This window comes from Centruroides sculpturatus, unplaced genomic scaffold, assembly GCF_000671375.1.
Source record: "Centruroides sculpturatus isolate CEXI.00-Female unplaced genomic scaffold, Cexi_2.0 scaffold1441, whole genome shotgun sequence".
NCBI classification, from domain to species: domain Eukaryota; kingdom Metazoa; phylum Arthropoda; class Arachnida; order Scorpiones; family Buthidae; genus Centruroides; species Centruroides sculpturatus.
In genome coordinates, this window is record NW_019385545.1 from 118,008 (window position 1) to 136,605 (window position 18,598).

Consider the following 18,598-nt stretch of genomic DNA (forward strand, 5'->3'; position numbering starts at 1 on the left):
TTTTTTTTCTAATGGAAACAAATACATCTATTGTAGTGAAATGTAGAATAACACGGCAATCCGTGAGAATCATTAGTGTGAACGGGACAATTTTCTCTACCCAAACTATAGGGTGTTGGACGTCAAAATTAATTATTGAGCAGTTCACGGTCCAAACGTGAGGCCACATAACATTACAGGCCACTTATGTTAATGACTTGTTCAATCAGTACCTGACTAGTATTTATATGTGCATGTGATAGATCGGTGACCCAAGACTGCATGACTAACCATCCCGAACCTTAGATTTTGTTGCTTTGAGTTCAATAATAGAGTTTCACGCATGAGCATAAATACCAATGGCACTGATAAATGAGTTAATGGCACCCTTTTGTGTTTTTGCTAACAACCGTCTTCTCCTACCTTCTTTAATTACTATTTAAATGGATTTTTACATTTTTTATTTTATTGGTTAATAATTAATTTATGAGGGTCAAAGAAAAGTTATCTATGCAAGGATCGGGGATGTATTTATTTAATTGAGGGGTCTTGTACAGGAACGGGTACATCCCCTCCAGAGAGTTCTCCAACCTCAAGGGGCCCGATTGAATGTATTAAAATCAATACGAGAATTAATCTGAAATTTACTGTAACTTCATATTAACTTCATATGAGATATCAGGCGAACAGCCCAAGCGTTGAGTGGTATTAACGCTTTCGATTCGGTGAGAAAGCATTAACAGTGATAAATATCAATAAAGTAGGATGAAAATGTAAGCGGGCGAGAAGAGTGTGCTGTTCACTTACTCTGCGTGGCAAAACATTTCATAATCATACCAACTTAAAGCATCCGAGTTTAAAATCTAGTCTCGTGCCTTCTCATAAATTACTTGGCCAAGTTTCTAGCTGAAAGAGAGAGAGAGAGTAGTGGGAAGGAATCGATGCAGCACACGTGACTAAAACTCAGTTGATGCACAGCCTAGGATTTTCCTCGGTTAGCTGAAATGAAACTGCACTTTATGATGTTCTTAAGGTGGTTTGTTACCAAATTGAGTCGGAATTCTTATACTTACCTGTTATTTTCATTTTTATTGGCTTCAGATCATCTGCGATATATTGTAATATGAAGTATTTGAAGGGCATTTTGGCTCTAGAATGATTTGGGAGTTTCCATTGGTGCCCAGAGAATTTTCAATATATATATTTATTTATTTATTTATAGAATATACATACACACATATACGAGAGAAAACCTGCGACTTCTATTCAAGAAGGCGATCGAAACTATAAGTCTGTTTGTCGATACCCAGATCCTGGTTTTGTAAATACATACTTCATTGTGTTTGAAATATTGAAGTTGTGCAATGTGGGTATCAATTTTCACACAATAAATAAATTGAAAATCGGATAAACTGTCTCGATATTCTTTAGAGTTGAGAGCGATTTTTAAATAAAATTTCAAATTATTTATGCCACTTCTTCCAACATTTAATCATTGGAATATCGATCAAAAGTTATTTCAACTAAAACACGTCAAATTGTGATAGAATTTAAATGGAAAATTTCGTCTCCCTTTCAAAAATTTTTAATGACATTTAAGTATAAAAAAATAGCATCGTTCCGAACGGAATAATTTTATATTTTAAAATTAAAAAAAAACGAGCAGATTAAGTTAAATTATTGAATTTCTTGTTCATAAAATCCCAACTTCGCCAAAAGATTTTAAGACATTTAACGATAATTATTGCAAATTAAAAGCAAGTTAATGATCCAAAACATGTGATTCTGTAATGAAATCGTATTAATTATTCATATATAAATATATATACTCCATTTAAAGTCTACTTTCAGTTCAGAGATGCTGAATATTTTTGCTGAAATATTACACTAACATTATAAATTAATATTATGCACACTTTTCAATCATCAATTTACGAGTATTAGATAACAGGGCATTACAGTTCCTTATAAAATCCAAAATTAGCTAAGAAGGAAGAGCAGAAGGTCATACTTTACTTTCACAAACGTTCAAATATCAACAGCACTTGCACCTGTTGTACCAAAACCTACATGTTCAAATGTATAAAACAAATTATGAAATAGAATGAATGATCTGTCATTGAAAGAATCTTGTAAAAGGTTAAGGGTTAATATAAACTAAAGGTTATTCACCATTGGTGGTTGGTTAACACAGTAAGCCAGCTAAAGTGTTCATAAATTACTTCGTCCTCATTACTCGACATGCCTTTTGTTAGTTGTGTCGAAAATACTCAGCATGACAGGGTATTAATCAGATTCTGTTTCGCACAGATGATCAGTTAATGAAAAGAGAAAAGCTTAATGTAGTATTTATGAATTTTCTAGTCAGATTTACCAATCGCTTGAACTCTGCTTTTCTAGACTTTTAATGTCTGTAATATGATACGGTGGAAATAATTATGGTTAATAATATGATTTTGGTGCGATAAAACATTATGTATCGTGTTTCACTCGTTCCTCCGAAACCATTTTTCTTCTTTCTTGAAGTTTTGATAAAATTTTTATTTGATTAAAAGATGGCAAAAGCACAGATCTAAAATATAGGCTTGTGTAGAACTTGACATTTATTTTATGCTGTTATTATTTTATAAATTTCGAAATGGATTGCCAACATTTCTGGATGTAGTATAGGAATTTTATATATTTTTTCAACGGGCGCATCGCAGAAAAATCATTGCCAAATTTATTCTATTATTATTTTTTTATGTTATTTTATCAAATGCCAATTTTCAGACAATGTACGAGATATTTTATTATTTTTTTTTTCAAACTTTTTATAATAGGAATTTTTCTGATATATTAATATTTGGAGTTAACCTAACTGTAAATAATGCCTCTGAATATTTTGAAGGAGAAAAAAAAGGAGTGAAAAAATATATTTAAGTTAAATTCTGGTGAAATTTATGCGGAGTGAAATCAATATAACCGTAAGACCGAGAGTGCAATATTAACTTTATCATATTATCCTATTATGAATGACCGAAGTATGTACTTAAAAAAAAAATTCTTTTAATGCATGATCGGGAACATCACGATAAAATTTGCAATATCCTAACCAAAATAACAGTAACATTTGCCATAAAATCTCTCTCATCCTTCGAGAAAAATGCGCATCGTATTCATATTTTCGAAAGCACGCATTAGTACTCGACGTAAAATGTGCAAGTTTGCAAATTCAAAATGGATCGGATGCAGAATCGTAAAACATTAAATATCCGAGAATTTCTTCTGTCCATCCTCATAGAAAACATACAAGCAATAAAAGAGACAGTATTGTATAAGAATATTAGGAACGGACCAGCTGTCACGAGGAGGACAGCTTTGTGAACCTCTACTACCTTCGATAAATCCAGTGGACAGATGTGTCAAGTGTGCAGCTGCCGTCCTGTCCAGTAATTAGGGTTGATGGCTTCGTAACTTCCCATTGACTTATTGTTGGGTAACATAAGGTCGGAAACTTTTAACAAACATTTCTTCTTTTTTTTTTCCTTTTCTAACGGGACTAGATTAAATTTAAGTCTCGATGACGTGCCCCGCTCTTTCACCAGTCTCTTTTTTTATGTGCTTTAATTGTAAGGATCTACGCTAATTTGTCCCCTTATTTTGCTACTTAACTCCTGCTAAAATGTGTGGGTTGTCAATTTGGTAATTGCCTAACAAATTCTTTTTGTCAGGAGTATTTTTGGAGTCGAGAATTCGACAAAAATATTATTATTATATTTTTCGAAACGACACTTTTATGAGAATATTTCATTTTTCAGCCGCTATCTTTTATGAAGTAATTTGAGTGGAGAACCGAAAATAGATTGATTTATTAAGAAACGTTTCTATTCGTTGTTAAATTTTAGAGATCGTTAAACGATAGGAAATGGTTGACGTTAAACAAAAATGCAAAATAGACCCAGTTCGTATTAAGAAGGATCCTTTTTTTTATATCTTTTGGGACAATGAATTGAAGATAAGATGAGAAAAGAAGAGTATCGTCTTCGTGTTGATATCTAGTTAAATGGAATTTGGAAAGAAAAAATCATATATATGTTTCAACATTCCATTTAAATTCTTCACTTTTTAATTTTTTCATATTTTTGGGTAAGAAAACATTACAGCGATTTTTTCCCCAAATTTTATTATAGTCTCCCTTCATTAACTTTATAAATGGTTTAGTTTATTATTTTCTAAATATAAGCCGATAATTTAATTAATACTTTTGATAAGTTTTTATACATTGTCTAATTTATCATTATATTCTTATTTACATTTGGTACAACCTCTTACAAGTCTAATCTCACTTATTAGGCCTAGTCTATACACAACTTCCAACTTTAGATTCAACCCTCTAGCTAAATTCTAACCTATCATAATCCTTCTTTGGAATATCTAATTATTATTTTCCTTTTAGCTAAGGAGAGACCATATAAGGTATAAATATCATTAATAATTTAGCCACATTTATAAATATTTTTCTTCACAAAAACCTACACAAGCTCGCGTTTATACCTGTTAATAGAGCATTATAAAGCAAACTTATCATCTGCGACTAATTATACTCATTCGAGAAGAAAATTTTCAACTTTATCACGAAGAAATGACATGAAATCAGCTAACGATATCCCAGTTTGTAAAACTAGCATTAAGTGATCTCTCGAAGGAAAATCCCAAATTACTTTTCACTGAAATAATTGAGGTCGTAAATCGTAGACCATCCCTCAACAGAATATTAAAAACTCTGAACCACCCACACTACTTTTTAAATCCTTTTTTTATTCTCTCTCTCTCTCTCTCCCCTGTGTAAGAATCATAACTTTAATTTATTATGTAACTATGCGTATCTATATATATTTATAACAATAAAATTTCGAGGTTTAGGCATGTTTTTTTAAACGAAAAAAACTAAAGTATAAAAAATTTATCTTAAAATTTTATAATTAAATATATAAATATTATTGTTAGTCAATTAGTTCACTTACCTATCAAGTAGATGTACCTATTCCTCCAGCTGTTCTGAAGCAACTTAATAAGGCTGTCATCTGTCATTTTTGTTTTTCAATTGAGATATTGATAGCCAAACTGGATTTATGATATTAATCAAACTTGAAACACAAAGACTCAAATACAAATGACATGTTTTATTAAAGAATAAATTTAAAATATATAATTTTTTTTCTATGTATAACGTACATAAAACTTGTTTTAAAATAATTCTATCTAAATATACATTAGACTATTTCTTTTTCTTCTTATTTACACTAATAAAGTTAAAATTTAATTATTTTGTCACATTATTCTTAATAGCTAAATAAATAAATATATATATTTAATGGATAAATTATAAAATATTCTGTTATAAATTACCTTCTGTGTCACTTTAGAAAATATTAAAATTAAATTTTTTTTATATCTGTAAAATAAGGAAAAAATATACATATATTAAGAAAATTATATAATAATATATAGCACAAATAGAAAAAAAAATAAATATATATATATTTATAAGTTACTTGATATGAAAAAAGCAGGTTGTCGGAGCAAAAAAATTTAGATGGATAATGAAAGAAAAAGCGTAGCGTCGGAGCTTAGTTACTTAGTTTACTAGTTGTAAGCTATTAAATTAGTCTTTCTGCTATATACAGCTGTGAGATGGTCCACGACGTCACATATATCTTCTAATGCAAGTGGTTCTATCTTTTTAGGGCGTCATCGCTAAACAAACCTGATTGGTTATCCTGTACATGACAGTCGTTTGTATGCCTGGACGAAGTGCGCGTGCGCAGTGGCGACGGGAAAAAGAACCGTCGAGCCATACTCTGGCTGGTCACAAACTAGACAACATGGAATATGTTGTGGTATTGATGGTGGTTGGAATGTCATCTCTACTATACTGGAACACACTCAACGCAGATTTCGCTTACGATGATAGGTAAGTGTGGAATTTTCTATCGTATATAATCTTAAGTGAATGAAGCCGAGGGGGGTTTGTATAGCAAATTTTAAGTCCCACTAAAGCAAAAGTTTGTATCGATTATCGGGATGGTCTGACAAAGGCGATGGGAGAGTTGGTGTAAGCCTGCGGCATTCTCCGTCCGGTTCACCCGGTATTTATCGTAGCAGTCCGCAGGTACACACGGCACTACACGCTCCCAGCTGAACGGGCCCTTCTGCTTATTATTCTAAAAATAATAACGTAGTCGAGTGCCGTTCCGTATATTGCTCTTTTACTAGCGTTAATATACGGAAATGTGCACGTTTTTATTACGAGTAAACTTTGGAACAATGTCTAGTCGACACTCGCTCCGTCAAAAACCGCCCACATGTAGTAAAGTTATGTTTGAACTAATTGCCGAGTTTGTATTATAAATGTACTTGTATAGCTCCTAATGTAAACTTTGCTCCCGGTACGTTCGAGTAGCTGAACTTAACCTGTGTCGTGTTACCTTTAAACATAACTGTTAATTTAACACATAGTCATTTATATATATATATATATGTATATATATTATAAATATCGATTTACTAGCCACTTTATTTTTGTCTACGGCACGCGTTTATAACGTCTCTGTATATTTATCCCTTTTCGGATATAAAAAAGTGATATAAAATAAAAAATAGTTAAAGTTAGCCTTCACCAAACTTGTTTTGAGTAAGGTTATTAGGCTCAAGACAGATTCTCTTATCTCCTAACGTGGTGTAGAGGTCATAAAAGTCCTACTACTTGGTCAAAATAGGCCTATATCAATCCTATACAAATATCACCCACTATAAACTCGTGTGTTGTTACTGAAGCATACATTAAAACCTCATAAAAATAGATAGAAAATTGGATACTGATACCTAATCTATTGCACCTACCACTCCTCAATTTTCAAGTGTTAACACTGTTTATTTGCAAAATATTTTATTAGCTTGTTATGCTAATTTAAATATATGTCTGTAACTTATCTACCGCATCTATTTTTATTCTCTTTAATTAAAAATATGACATAAAATATTGCAAAATCTGAAGCAAAAGAGTAGAAAAAAGAAATTTTCAAATATTTCAATTTGGATCTTAAATATCAAAACAGAATTTTTATAACTGAATAGGTTTCAAATTTCACATTGTTCATTGTAAATAACAATGTATAATAAAATTAAAGACACAACAAAATCTATTACTCTGCTATATTTAACAATTTCAAGTGCTGTTTCAACAAAAATTCAAAAGTGGATGGAGTGTTTATTTAATAATATTAAACAATAAACAGACTTATTATCTAAAGCACGTTACACTTTCCAGTTTAAATATTTTTCTTTATTACAATTTTTTTCGCCATTTAATTTCTTGCTTCGTAATCTAATAATCTTCATAAATTTCAATACTTTATCTTTTAACTAAAACAAGATTTAAAAAAAAAATTATTTTATACTTACAAATTTACTTAGAAAATTCCCATCTTAAAACATATACCGGATCGATATAAATGCATTCTTTTTCTGTAAACCATTTCAACATTACTTCAACCTTCTTCACCTGTAAATAGATGATATTTTAATAGAGTCTCTGATATTTGGCCCAATTAAAGTCATAATTATTGTTCATGGATTGTTTCGCTCTTCCCCTCTCACCCCTCTTCATTTCCCAGACATATCTGTATTGTTACTCTGTAATTAAGCACAGAAGTAACCCCAATGTACAGAATCCAATTTACATCCTGGGGCATAGTATAGGCTCTCTTTCTCTCTTCTCCAACTAATTAATGTGTCAGTTTTGTAGACACTGATTTTAATCTAATTGTTTGTATTAATAAAAAATTTATACTAGTTTATAATCTACAGATTGAAAAAACGTAAAATTGAATTTTATAAAAGACTTTAGGTCTACAATTAAAATGACTGGGTATATATGATTAATTACGGATAGGTCTATTATTAAAACATAATTCTTTTGTTTCTTAACATCTTAAACTGTTTATAGTATCTTTTAAAATTGATCAATTGACCATTTTTCAAAAAAATTTCCGAAACTCCAAGCGTAATTACAGGTTTCTAAATCTACTACACTGCATTGGAAATACATCAAATAAATTAAAAACTTTAAAGAAAATTTTACAAATAGGTCATAACAAGTTAAACCTGTTGAAAATATCCTAAAAGCCTAGTTTTTAAATAGGTTTTAAATCAACTAAAACTAGGACTTAGTTATTTACTGAAATTTGGAAGAATTATGGATGCTTCCTCTATTAAATCTACTTGTAGTTATAGAATTTTAACGTATTTAAGGTCTTCAGAATTAGATTTTAATTCGTAAATAATACGTATCGTATGCATGATAAATGTTGTAAATAAACGGGTTAAGACTAAAAATAAAATTATAATTTATAAATAATATACAAGAGATTCGAATTTCCGAAAAATTAAATCGACTTTTTCCCTTTAATCGAATTACTTTTATCATCTGGCTGCCCTTCGATGCTTTTACAGAGAAAAATATATACCTATATAGTCTATTTATTTACAAAAACTATAATTTCATGATGTCGTACAACGTTCGGTAGGTTATATTCAATCGAGATAACCTATAACAACAGTTTGTTCAGCACACTAACCACAATCGTTCAACCCGCCCATTTGTGTTGGTCTGACACACGCAACGACACAGAATAGAACGAAAGAGGTCAAAAGATAACAGACTTTATGTTATAATAAAAATTCTGCATGTTAAAACAAACACACTGCACTCTTTAATATTAATTTGTACACCCAAATCATTAATTCAAAAGATGGGGCTCGATTATCGTACTATCTATACTAGGCCTATACAATTTCGGTTGCCTGTTTTGGACAGGTGACGCCTCTGCAAGGTGAATTTCCTGGCAATTTCCTGCTTACCCGAACAGTGACTAGGACTCTAACAATCATCAAATCGCCCTTAAAATGGTGATTCGTTCTTCGTGTACTTCACCCTCTAGGCTTTTTGCTTCTCTTTTTTCTAACCCCCTAAAGGTAGGGGGAAGAGAACTATAAAACAGTAAATTTCAACGAGGGAAGTAGGAAAATATCTTAAATCGTCTTCATTTTAAAATTTGTATTTTCTAAATTTAAAGGCAAAATTTCCTTAGTAAAATTACCACGTCATCCAATTTTTCTCCTTAAGGAATAAGAATATTGGATTTAAAATGCAGATTTAATAAAACTAAAAGATCGCATGTTATATTAAAAATCTTAAAATAGCTGATACTACACGAAATCTGTAGGGAATGCGTTTGAAGATGTTGCAATTGTTAAGTGACCAAAGTTTGTTGTAAGTTGGACCGGCATCCATCCATCTTAGTATGTCACCGAAAGGTGACAGAAAATTTTAACGCTAGACAAACTTGTAAGTATCGGTTGACAGAATGGGACCATCTGACGTACGGTCATGTAGTTACGAGATAGAAAACTGTTCAGCCATTTGGATATATTGCAGCAGATATTAAATAAATTTAATCAGGGAGGAATAATTAGCATGCAAGAACAAAATCAAATCATATTAAAGAACTTCATTCTAGAAGGGATGAATTTTTCATAACTGATATCTAGTCAATTTTGTAAGGACTTATTTATCAGTTGTGCTTCGATCAAAGCTAAACGAAACAACCTTCAGTACACAGGCCTATATTTATATCCATTTTGATAGGAAATCTTGATATATTTAAAGAGATTGTTTTGAAAATTTGCCTAATTTATCATATCGATATAATTATTAAAGTAGACCTAAATATTATAATGTATTCACCTATAAGACGTAATTATCATATTTATTCATAAGGAACGTGTAATCACGAAGTGGAATATACCTAAAATTAAAAAAAGAAACGATATCAATTCTATTTATCTCTAGCAAGGTTTATATTATAACCTAAATAGGCCTCTATATAAATTTTAAAGGTCTACAGAAAACTTTCGGTGACAAATATTAGAATTTTCCGTTTAAAATATTTAATAAATAGAAAATATATTTTTAGCTAATGCTATATAGATAAATTCTATGTATCTTTCATTATTAAAGGTAAAGGCTATGCAAACACCGCACCAAAAAGTAAATAGAAAATGTTTGTGTGGAGTTATAACCAAGATACTTCCGTAAAAGACCCTCTAAACTAACACCTACTGCATCTCCAATAACAGAATTGCAATTAATCGCACTTGAATCAGCAATGGGGATAATATAAGACCACTTCAACTCTCGAATCTCTGAAATGTTTGTTCAAAGCATGCCGGTACCACTATTTACTTCTCTCTTTACTAAAGCTCTATAACCCATCTAATTTGTTCTCTTGTTTGTCCCTTTCTATCTCTTTGCATACTGCATTAAAAGCATTTAAACCGATGGGTATTTTTGTAAATAATCCTTTTGAAATGCAGATTATTTATTAATTTCATTAAATTCGGCAAATTATCAAAGGACGTCTTAAAAATTAAGCGAAAAAGAACTTATTTGAATACTACCTAATTTACGATAATGGCTGTCGTAATAACTTAACTATTATTTTGCTTAATAAAATCATATTTTAGAACTATTTCCTTATATCTGTACCGTAGACAATGAGAACTAAATCACGAAAAGTAAAAAAAAATTAATTAGCAATATTATAAAAATGATAGCTTAGAGCAATTGGTTTCTTTCATTAGACAAACAAAGAATTCATAAGAGTTGAAACGTCAGTAGAAGAGAACATTGTCCTTATATATAGACTGGGGTGTACACGAGTAAATGCGGTCCTTGTTAAAGACAGAAATGCTGCATTCCAATACGACTGCGGTAATCTAGTTTATTATCACTGTCGGTGATAGCTAGATAAACTAAGGAACATTCCCTGGAGGTTAAAAGATATGATGTGAATTAGACACACACACAAATAAAAACGGTTTTAAAACGTCACGAACACATTTTATTCGGATCAATGTTGCGAAAGGCATTCGCTAAACGAACTTCAGATTCGATTAACTCACGCAAGTTCAAATATTCGGCGAAGTTAAAATGATTTTTATGAGTTTATATGAACCCACACATTGTTTCAAACCATTATGTTGATAGATTTACTTGATAAATCTGCTTTTATAACTCGATTTTTTTTTATTGAGAAACTTTGATTTAACCTTCTAAATCTTTATAATGGCTTATAGGCCTAAATAGACTTATATCGTCACACACCTGCAGATAAGTCCGGAGATAGATGTAAAAATGTTTCCATTTAAAAATAACACTTTTTAATGGCATCAAATCTATTGATTAATTACACTCTAAATTCTAGATTCCTCTTAAAATTTATGCTTATTTATTTCTAGTCGTTTAGAAAACTATTATTTAAAAAAATAGAAGAATTAATAAATTTCTTATATAAATTGGAATTAAGTTGGAAGCATTAAAGTTAAATCAATGAATCATCCAGTGCTTTTTAAAGCTCAAGCATTTTATATGTATTCATATTAAATCAGATTTTACGAATAATCTAAGCATGTATAAATAATTATACAGATTTTTCCAACTAAATTTCTTATATAATTTAGTAAGAAGTAATTTATAAAATTAGAGAAGGATAAAAAAAAATAAATATATATAGCCTACAATATATCTTCGATTGTATTAGGCCTATAGCTATAGAAATTACAATAATTAACTTATTTTCGTTGACAACATAAAAAGTTGTATAATATTTCAAAACGTAAAGAAAGTATTACTTAGTTATATTTTGTTGTACAGCCTATATATTAAATTAACACAAACTAAATTAATAAAATTATTTACAGGAATTTTTTAAAAATTAAATTCAATAATTTTATTTTGTACATTATTAAATTCGTTACGTAATTAAAGCAAGTTCCTTGTATGTTTATACATAAATTTCCTTATGTAGGCATATTTTGGTGTAGTTTATTAATTATGTCTAAGCGTAATATTGAATTTTATACTTAAATAAAAATCTGTGGGTTTGTATGACGAACGTGATTAATTCAGAAGTATAATTTTAGTTTGTGTGTAAAAGAGAATGGAAGGCAAACCTGCGTGAATGTAAAAATTAATATAGTATAAAGCCCATTACCGAGATCAAGATCCCAAAATGGTAAATTGCATTTATTAGGTTCACTTTTCAGTTATTTATAACAGAAATGATCAATCATGACAACGAGAATATAAGCCTAAATGTTAACTATCACTAGTAAGATGTATTAATAAAAACATTTAACATGTGTAATTAGTCACATAACCTGATATGTTTACTGTTTAATGTCATATCTATTATATGCCAACAAGTCTACATTTATATAAGTTTAGCCAAATGTTTTTCACTTAAAGATCTAATTAGTGTCTTACCGAAACTGAATATCCTATTTTATTACTAAATGTACTTATTTTATAATATTATTTATTCTTTACGTATAAGCCCGTACATTCGTAGATGACTATATTTATAATACGCCCATTTTTACTTTAAAAAAAAAAATACTCTAAATTTCCTCCGAAATGACGTGTATGGAAGATCAAATACTTAAATCACAATAGACCTTTGCTTTTTCTGTAGAAAAAGTTCTTTGCATCTTGAAAAGTCTCTTATTTTCTACCCAGATCGATAATAATCGAGTCGTAATATTCGACATTTTCCAACCAAAACTAGGCTTGACTTTGATATCCTTCTACCTTATCTATCGAACCAACTGAAAAAGGTGTAGGAGTGGAAGGAATTTCCTTTCTTTACACATCGTACTAACCCTCCCGGGGACAGAGACGATATTTTTTTTTTCTGTTAGAGTCGTAAATTTTCAGTCGAAGGATATAGAGAGATATATTAGATGTCGTCCTAATATAGTGACAGCTTGAGTTAGGTCTGTCATATAATCGCAAGTGCAGGGAGTGTCAACACCGAACCAATACTCTCCTTCCTTCACCGAGATGGAAAAATTCACCATAACGTTACTTTAATAAATAATTTCTATCCAGTAATGCATTTTATAATATAATTTATTTAGGAAAAATAATATTAAACTTCATCAGTTTTCAAAATTTTAATGTGATTTTAACTAAAAGATACTTTAAATTTTACGAATTCCATTGATTAAATAATGAAAATTCAAATATTTATCCGATGACATTGTAAATATTTTAATGCTGATAACTTAATGAAATATTTAAATTACAGAATCTCGCCTTCAGTTTCGTTAAATTAAAATAATTATCGATCGAAAAACGTTTTTTAAAAATATTTTTCCGCTTGATTTATTCGAAAAATTAACACGTACAAAGCACTGATTAAATGTAAAATTAACGAGTAATCAATCTAAATGCTTAAAAATAAATAAAATTCGCCTCCGTTTTATAAATTTTCACTTTTATTGGTAACTTTTTAACATTAAAAAATATATATATATATATTGATTTAATATTTAAATATTTGATTAATTAATATATTGTTTTTATACTTAAAATATCGATAAAATTTTTTTAAATTTATTTTTCGCACGCCACGTAAAGAATTATTGATTATAAATTATCTAATCAGGGATTAAATAATTTAAAGAATAAAAGTAATTTTAAGTAATTACACAAGTAAAATATCGAAGACGTCTATAGTGACGATGATATAATATATATATATATAAAGAAAGTGTAAGTTTTCGGTAAAAATTTGTTGTGTCAATAAATCATTATTTGGTAGAGAAGTGTTTTAATCCTTTACTGGAGAAAACGTTCATTAAACACTCCAGTGATAATTTTCTCCAATATCTCATATTGCCAACGGACAAAAGAGATACCAGATTATTAAGAAATGTATCTTAACAACAAGCTGTCAAGGTTAAATTTAATTTCCCAAGTTACTTCAATCAATACATGCCACTGTTTACTCAATACATTGATTTTTGTAGCTCGAAGCGTAATATTGAGTCCCCCTTTAGCTGCTCTCAAGTATTATGAAATGCATATCCTTTACACGATTTTATTACATTTTGACTGTAAATGGTTTTCGTCTTTTCACCCATCTCGTGCCTTCATTAATACTTAAGGAATAATACCACAGCTTTATAAAAATTCCTTCCTTTTCATTATATGTAGATTTTCTCTTAGACCGCAGTCGATATTTATGGATTTTAATATTTATGAGGCCTTATATTAATTTTTGGATTTTTATAAAAATTCCAAGCTTAAACTTGGATCTTTTAAACCGTATAAGTATAGAAAGCGAAATTTAAAATCCGCTTTACTAGCTCGTAACATTATAGTCATGATGGAGCATTACAACACTTGAAATTGTAAAATTTTCAGCTATTTTTTAATGGAACTTACATAATCTTCAATTGAATTATATACATTTTAAGGCACTCCAATAACTTAGAAAAATTCAATTTTATTTTGACATATAATTATTATTACTTATTTAACTTTTTTCCTTATATTTTATACATAAAATATGTAATTATAATATCATTATATATTACTTTTTTTAAAACAAATTTATGATTGAACGAATATTTTTATTCGTTTATTTTTATGCGTTTAGGAATTTAAACGAAAAATAAAACGCTTTTAATACATTCGGAAAGGGAAGGAAAAGCTACTTACAAAATTGGAAATCTCTCAAAGGTTATGATATTAAGAGATTTTCGTTATCGATGTATCATATATAAACACAATTTGTAATTTATCAAGCCATCTCCCCCAACAAACTTTGTTATCTTGGTCGTCTACAGTAACGAGGACAGAGCTTTCCCATTTGTTATTATAGCAATCCGACACCGTCTGAGGAGGAGGAGGAAGAAGTAGGAGACATACGACCGCTATGGTTACGACCAGAAAAGAAAATACGTCATCACTTTCTAGTCAGTTATGGACTTCTGGTTTCACGCATTTTTTTAATCTAGTCTCTACATTAAAATAAATTACATACCCTAAACTATATAATTTGTTCTGTATTATAGTGTAACTTACAACATCACTATTATTGAATGTCTGAACGTTGGAAAATATTACAAGCTTTTTTTTTTTCTTAAGTGACTTTTTGAATCTATAGCTATATATTTACTGAGAATTAAAATTAAATTTTTTTCTATTTTTTTTTTTATATCACGTTATGTTCTTTCCTAAACGTATATATTTGAAAATAAATTATTCAGGGAAATTCGTATCCGGAATGTCCTTAGATTGATGGATAGTCTTCATCTTATATATAAATATTCAAAAGACTTATGAAAATAAAATGATAGTCTGGTGGCCTCCAGAAAATAAGTTATATAAACTACGTTATATACTCGTAAGTCAATCAGAATTTTAATTTGATTGGTGTATATTTAAACATGTATTTTTAATATTTAATTTACGTCGTTCAGATGGTTTACGTAATCATTTTAGATATAAAGATATAACATAAGTAAAAATTTTTACGAGTTTATAAGCTGGGGTGTTCGCTTTTTTCTTTATCCAGAGCCGACAACCGAATTCAATTAGATGATAAACCGTGTCTGTTTTTAGGAATATGTGTGTAAATCATACTGAGAAATGAAGTCTCGTAATTAGTCAATAATTCCCATCAGATCTAAATATCCCAGAGCTATAAAAGGCAAGAGGTGTGACCAATTCTTTGAAAACCTCCCTCAAGCTAACTCGTTTTGACATCCCGACCACGTCTTTTCGCGACTCTTTTCTAAAGTTTGAAATTTATAGCAACCATAACTTAGTGATCTATGAATCTGTTAATTATCCATAATATTTGACTTTTAGGATAAATTATGAGCTGGATGAAATATTTATGACTTTTTCATGTCTCCACTTCTTCCTAAAACCCCTACTTTTGTTACGTTTTGTGCTCGTTCATGTATTTTTTTTTCTCCCTCCCCTTATACGAGGAAGAACAGTGACTGCTAATTTAAGTTTTATTTTTATTTTTTTATTAATAGAAATTATATCTTAACTACATAAACCTGTTATTTTTTTTTAAAAAAAAAAAGGTATTTTAATGCTGAAAAATAATTAGTCTATTAAATTTTATGGTAAATATATAGTCGATTGTTATAAAAAGTTAGACGCAACTAATAAACTAAAAAAAAGTTTTTAGAAAAATCTAGATTGAGGAGAGTTGAGTAGGTTTAAGATCCATTTTCGTAATAATTGAAAAAATAATTATTTTAGGCCGAAAAAAACCGCTATTTTTTTTTATCGAAAATCGATTCGACCTAGTTCATCTTTTAGCTGATGTCAGAAACAATTGCAAGAAACAATGTTCAACAATTTGACAATTAATCTATTTTTGATCAAACAAGCGAGCTTACCTCCAAATTTGTTGTCGCAACCATCAATCAAATAAATTCTACAACATCTGTAGATCTCATGTTGTAATAAGAACAACAACATTGGTACATAGACTCGAACGTAGACTTATCTTCTATATAAAACGAATAAATGAAGATCTAAAACAAAAAAATAAATAAAGTAAATAATAAATGAGTAAAACGTATCGTTTTTTTTAAAAAAAATAAACACTTTAATACTCGCATGCCAATAATTGACATTTAGGCCTACCTATTCTCGCATGCTTGGCAAATTTATATAGACTTCCTTGTTGAATTTGCTGTGTGTAGCACCACACTACATGTGTATGTGATGTGTTTTATAAGTGTAAACCACACCTATCCGTACAATGGAAGTACCACACCTTACTCGTGCGATAAGCCCATCCATTTTGCATAAATAACACTTTCTAACAGAATAATAATAAAAAAAAAAAAAAAATTTAATCGGGAAAATTGTAAGTAAATTTAAACACTCTCTTTTTAAAATTCTAAACTTCTTAACTAAATTACGTAATTGAATTATCACAATGTATCACTAATTTATACAGCCCTTACAGCTTGTTATATCTTCATTTTTAAATTGAAATGTTGTAAATTAAACAATAGTTTATCATTTATATTACAAAAAGCTACCCGATGCGTGAATGTTTAAGCTATAAAACGAATTTTTCCTTTCTAATACTAGAGTCGGATTGGTAGATGTAGAAAGGAAATTAATCGCGTTAAAGAATTCCACTAGTAGACTAGTAAGAGAAAGACATTAGCAGAATAGCGGGCTAACGTGGACCAGTACCTTGTCAGGCCTGCAGGGACACATGGTCTGCTTCAGGGTACAGCTCCACCACCTATCATTACGGGCACCAACATCCGAAAACCATATAATTTGTATCCATTATTCGGCCAGCTTCACCTGGGAATTTTACCCAGGCCTCATTGGACGTTGTTTTGAGTGTTCCTTTTGGATATTTGTGTGCAGTTTTTCGTTCCTCGTTGCAATACGCTCTTGATGTATTTCTTTCTTACATATATTTTTTTCTTTCCTCTTCTTTTTTATAATTTTTCAAAACACCGAATCAGACCAAATTAGTTGTTGTTGGAGCCGATATGTCGCTCGGTGGAATATTCACGCTTTATCGAACACGTTCTCCACTCACGCAAGAAAATTACACGGAGGCAGATGTTTGGTATAACTATTTGAGAAATATTTGTTGTTCCTCGAGTTTTAACTTTTCGAGCGAATAACTTAACGAGTTCTTGAAAATGATTACGTTGTTTCCTTTATTTATTTATTTAATGATATGGCTAAACGGGGCTAAGTTCTTACGTGAATCATTCGCTTCTTAAGGTTTTGTATAAAAAGAAACAAAGATGGGTCCAAAATGTTTTGGATAAGATTAACTAATATGACATTGCAATGACAGATTTAGTTGGCAGATAGCATCTGCCGAAGCTTTCACGCGTAGATGCTATCTAGCTGTTGATGTATCACGTGACATATGAATGGTTTCAATGTGTGGGATGCTTGTTGCTAAAATGACACTACAGAGATTTTATATAATTATTTCCTACAACAACCTAGCGAATTTTCCTTTTCATGAACTGACAATATATTTTTCATTAGCTATAAATGATAAAGCGTGTCAGAGAATCTACGTAAATTTTTATTAATGCATATTTTTATAGTAATCTTGATGACGTTTGACGTATAATTATATCTTGACTTGATTTTAAATCCTATTTACATCAAGATTCATTTATATAGAGCGAAAATGATATTAATCTAACATACATTATTAAGAGAGAATTAGTTTTCGGGGAAAAAAATTCTTTCATTAGAAAATCTCATGAAATGTTTATCTTTTTAAAAGAGACGAGCAACTCGCCATCGTCAATAATGTACACAAATTCATATATGCAGATGTCATCTCGCTTTATCAAATTTTTTTAACGCAAATTTACAGAAAAATATTATCATCTTCTCTTAATTATATACGCAAACCACTACCGTCCTCATGAATAAAATTTAATATCATTTGTTAGCACTAAAATTGGTACACATCTCATTAATCGGAGGCCAAGGTCTGGGGTGTTTTTTACTCCGTTCAATCTGATGCCCATATAATAATTATCATAATTAAGATTTAATAATATTTATTCAATTTTATTAAGGTTCAAACTAAACAAAAGAATGTATAAAAATACAATTCTACATTTTACTTACAAATAACAAAGAAGACAATCCAGTTGCGGCTTCTTCAATTGTAAGAATAAAGATTTACGATCG

The 18,598-nt window shown here is 29.8% G+C and overlaps 1 long non-coding RNA gene across 2 annotated transcripts in view; it reads left to right on the plus strand.

Annotated features, from left to right (window-relative positions):
* LOC111639984 overlaps positions 1-18,598 on the plus strand; it is a 96,448-nt gene that overhangs the window by 27,484 nt on the left and 50,366 nt on the right. For both annotated transcript variants that reach the window (XR_002759191.1, XR_002759190.1), the window contains one exon: positions 5,709-5,935. This is a non-coding gene — a long non-coding RNA (uncharacterized LOC111639984). The remainder of the gene's footprint in view (positions 1-5,708; positions 5,936-18,598) is intronic.